General features: G+C 30.2%; 2 protein-coding genes across 5 annotated transcripts in view; one reads left to right on the top strand and one right to left on the bottom strand.

Annotated features, from left to right (window-relative positions):
- LOC143032133 (uncharacterized) overlaps window positions 1-5000 on the bottom strand; it is a 303784-nt gene that overhangs the window by 189348 nt on the left and 109436 nt on the right. The gene's annotated exons all lie outside the window — the stretch shown is intronic.
- The window catches only part of LOC143032131 (uncharacterized), a 71052-nt gene that overhangs the window by 64850 nt on the left and 1202 nt on the right, over window positions 1-5000 (top strand). The gene's annotated exons all lie outside the window — the stretch shown is intronic.

Genomic DNA, 5000 nt, shown 5'->3' with positions numbered 1-5000 from the left:
ACAAAAAGCTTTTGATAAAGTACCACACAAAAATTATTAAGAAAACAGGAAACCAAAGGAGGGATACAAGGAAAACTATAGAAATGGATGGAGGATTTTTTGCATGAAAGAGAAATGAGAGTAGTGCTCAGAGATAAGAGTTCTACTTTGGAAGAAGTGATTAGTGGTGTTCCACAGGGATAAGTATTGGCTCCGATAATGTTTGCTATTTATGTAAATGATATGGATGATTGTGTAGAATGTTACATGAAAATCTTTGCAGAAGACGCAAAACTGATGAGGAAAGTAAGTACAGAAACAGACTGTGAGTCGCAACAGAGAGATCTAAATAGGGTTTGGGAATGGAGTGAGAAGTAAGAATTGAACTTCAGCATAAAGAAATGTAGCATAATGGAATCTGGAAAAAAAAAGAATATCAGGACAATATAAAATCGGTACAAAGGAAGTAAAGAAAATGAGTTCTGAGAAAGACCTAGGAGGTATTATCACAAAAGACATGATTCCTGATAAACAGATAAATAAAGTTGTCAGAGAAACCTGTAACTTGCCAAGATCAATAAAGGTGGCCTTTACCTACTTGGACAAAGAAATGGTGAAGAAAATACTAGTTACACTGATAAGGACTAGATTGGAGTGTGTAGTGACACTATGGACACCCAGTAGTAAAAAGAATATAAAGAAAATTGAAAGAATCCAAAGAGCAAATACGAAGACGGCCCCAACACTTTAAAAACTGTTATATGAGGAGAGATTGTCAAAGTTGGAATTACTGACTCTGGAGCAAAGAAGAGAAAGAGATGACCTATTGACCATCTATAGAATCATGAGAGGCATGGAAGTCCTTGATAGAGAAGACTTACTAAATTGGGATAAGAGAAATACAAGAGGACATGAAAGGGAACTCTAAAAAGAGAATTATAGAGACCTGAAAAAGAACATCTTTACACACAGTGGTGGATGTCTGGAACAAATTGGACGAAACATATATATATATACATACATATATATATATATATATATATATATATAAATGTATATATGTATAATATACGTGTATATATATATATATTATATATATATATATAAATACGAGTATATTTGTAAATATATATGTATATTATATATATATATATATATATGTATGTATATATCTATGTAAATATATATAATACATATATGTATATATATATATATATATATGTATATAATATATTATATATATTCATATATATATATATATATATATATATACACGTATATATATATATATATATATATATATACACGTATATATATATATTATATATATATATATATATATATATATAATATATATACAGATATGACAGAATTGAATAGACACCAAGAGAAACCGTTTAATTTATCAAACAAGCATTTGATACAATTAAAATGTTTATAAATGGTCACAATATAAATAAATAATACTTGGTTGACACCCCCTTTGCTTTTATCAATGCAAGGACCCTTCTAGGTATGCTAGTGATTAGTCCACGTATATCATCTTGAAGGATTTCTTGCCATGTTTTCCGTAGTAATCGTAATAGTTCGGGATTTGAAGATGGCTTCCTGTTCTTTTTACGAAGTTGTCGGTCTAATATGCCCCAGAGGTGTTCAATAGGATTCATATCTGGGGATTGACTTGGCCATGGAAGTTTCCTGGTCCCATTTTGGCTCAACCAATTTTGTGTTGCTTGAGCAGTGTGACAAGGAGCTCCATCTTCCATAAATAGGAAGGCATTTTTACTTATTCTACCACTGGAGAGTATTGGAATGAGTCCTTCCTTTAATATAGAAATATATTTGCCTGAATTGATGTTTCCTTGACACTCCATAAGCTCTGATCGACCATCACTCCAAATTGCACCCCACACCATTATTGAAATGCCCCCATGTTTTACTGTTGGCTGCAGTCTTTTGAGGTCAAACTCTTGACTACAGAGTCTCTAGACCCACACTCTTCCACTGTTAGAAAATAATGCGAATAGTGACTCATCAGAGAAAATGACAGTGCTCCAAAAGGCCATAGGTCTCTCCACTATCTCAAGAGCCCAATCCTTTCTGCGCTTGATATTGGCTGGACGAAGGTGTGGTTTCCTTTTTGCAGCTCTGCCATAGTAACCCAGCTTGTGCTGCTATGTCAGAGTCCTTGCATCTCTTTTGACAAGAAGCATGGTCTTTTTCTGAGGGCCCGGGGGACCTGAATGAGGCTTTGTGCCCTTCTTGCCCTCTCTGGTGAATTGTATGATCATTCTATTAACAGTAGAAAGGGGTATTGACAGATTTTTAGATATTTTGTGTTGACTAAGTCCACCTTCATGTTGACCCCCAATACGACCTCGCTGAAATTCAGATAGGTCTACTGCTCCTTTGGCTCGTGGCGTGCTTGATTAATCCTGCATGTAATCTGAAACATAAATCTAGGTAAAAATAACATATTAGGTAAATTCGAATAACATTAAGCATTAAATAAGAGCAGAAATGCATTTTTCTTGGCGTCTATTCAATTCTGTCATATCTGAGTATATATAAATATATAAATATAAATATATATATATATATATATATATATATATATATATATATACAACATGATCCAACGTATATATATATATAAACAACGTGATCCAATAAATTGCTGATAATCACAAAGAAAACCGGAAAAAACTAATTCACAAGCGCTATCGTGATATTTCACATCTTCAGGGGAATACAAAAGAAAGAAGTTACAAATAGTATAAAAGAGGCATGAAAATAAAATGGCAAAGGTAAAATACACATCGAGAAAATGTAACAAATAAATACAAAAATTCAAATTATCTGTTAAAAGAATTAATATGATTACAAATCTTGTCAATGAAGTTTAGTGATGATTTTACTTACACTAAACTTCACACTAATCCTCTCAATAAGGTGAACAGCCATTTTGATAAGATAATGAAATCCGTGTTAAAGAGAAAAGACGATTTAAACAAACGTTTTTCTACCAATTCGCCTTTTCTCCCTTATATGCATGGTCTTGTAAAAACACACAAACCTGGAAACCCTATAAGACCAATTATTAGCTAAGTGAAATCAATCTCATATAATTGATCAAAATAGCTGGTGTCTTTACTCAGTCCGTTGGTTGGCACAATTTCCAATTCAAACAAAAAATAATATTGATTTAGTTCATAAACTTAAGAGTTTAAATATTGGTTATGATTTCAAACTTGTTAGTTTTGATATAACTAGTTTATTTAAAAAAGTTCCAGTAAATGATTTAATTGTTTTCTTCGCTGAATTTTTAGACAAAATCTCACCTCCGTTGGTCTCAACTAAAATCATTGAACTTATCAAACTATGTATTAAAGAATGTAAATTTAAATTTAACGGTGAATTTCATTCTCAGGAATTCGGTATGGCAATGGGTAATCCACTATCTCCAGTCCTTAGCAATCTCTACATAGATTTTTTTTTGTTAAATAAACTATAAGTGAAATTTTGCCACCAAATGCGATCTGGTATAGATACGTTGGCGATGTTCTTTGCCTGTGGCCCATTTTTACAATCTCTGAATAATTTAGTTCCTTCTATCAATTTTACTATTGAATTAGAAAGTAATGGTAAGTTGCCCTTTTTGGATTGCCTCATTCATAGAAATGAAAATGATTTTAAGTTTAGTGTTTATAGGAATCCGAGAAATGTCTTTTCATATATTTATTATTACTCTGCTCATCATGATAAAGTAAAATATTCGATATTTTCTTCTATGTTTTTACGTGCTCTTCGTATTTGCAGCCCCGAATTTATTGATGAGGAATTTGAACATATTGTTAAAGCTGGTCTTGGATTCAAATACCCTAAAAGATTTTTAGATCACGCTCTTGCTGCAGCAAAACAAAATTTTTATTGTGTTCAACCATCCCCCTCTTTTGATACTAAGAACCTTCTGATTTTACCATTCAGTAAGAATCTGGCTCAAGTTCCTCACATTCTAAAAACATGGAATATTAAAATTGTATTTAATATTCCATATACTTTTAAGAAGTTAATTATTAAAAATTCACCAAGTGTTTCAAGTGGCTGCATATACAGGATCCCTTGCAGAGATTGTTAAAAAATATTACCTTGGGCAAACGGGCAAGGAACTCTCAACAAGGACTAAACAACACGAGTACAATATAAAAACAGCGCAAGAGTCTAGTGCGCTGTTTGTCCATACGCGATATTTTGATCATCGAATTAATTGGTCTAATTCTTCATCCATCATGTCATGTGATTCATTTGCCAAAAAGAACATAATTGAAAATTGTCTGATAAAAAAATCTGAAGGATCTAACATTAATATTAGCTATGGGATTTTTAAATTGGATCATTATATCATTGACAAAATTCGTAATTATATTAATTCTTTTAAATATATTTGATTTTTTGTATTTTTTTTTTTACATTTTCTCGATGTTTATTGTACCTTTTCCAGTTTATTTTCATACCTCTTATATACCATATGTAACTTCTTTCTTTTGTATTCCCCTAAAAATGTGAAATATCACGAAAGCGCTTGGGAATTATAGTTTCTTTTCCGGTTTCCTATGTGGTTATCAGTAATATATATGTATATATAAATGTATATATATATATATATATGTATACTGTATATACACACACACACACACACACACACACACACACACAGATATATATATATATATATATACATATATATACATATATATATAAATATATATGTACATATGTATATATATATGTATGTGTATATACATATACATATATACATATATATATATATATATAAATATACATATATATATATATATATATATATATATATATCTTAAAGAAAATACAATATATATATAATATATATATATATAATATTATATAATAAATACAATATATATATCTTAAAGAAAATACAAAATGCTGAATTATCAATCACTTTTAATGAAACATATATATATATATATATATTATATATA

Source organism: Oratosquilla oratoria, chromosome 13 (genome assembly GCF_046742065.1).
Source record: "Oratosquilla oratoria isolate Oo_2021 chromosome 13, ASM4674206v1, whole genome shotgun sequence".
Classification (NCBI taxonomy): Eukaryota; Metazoa; Arthropoda; class Malacostraca; order Stomatopoda; family Squillidae; genus Oratosquilla; species Oratosquilla oratoria.
This window is presented reverse-complemented; position numbering and strand designations above follow the sequence as displayed.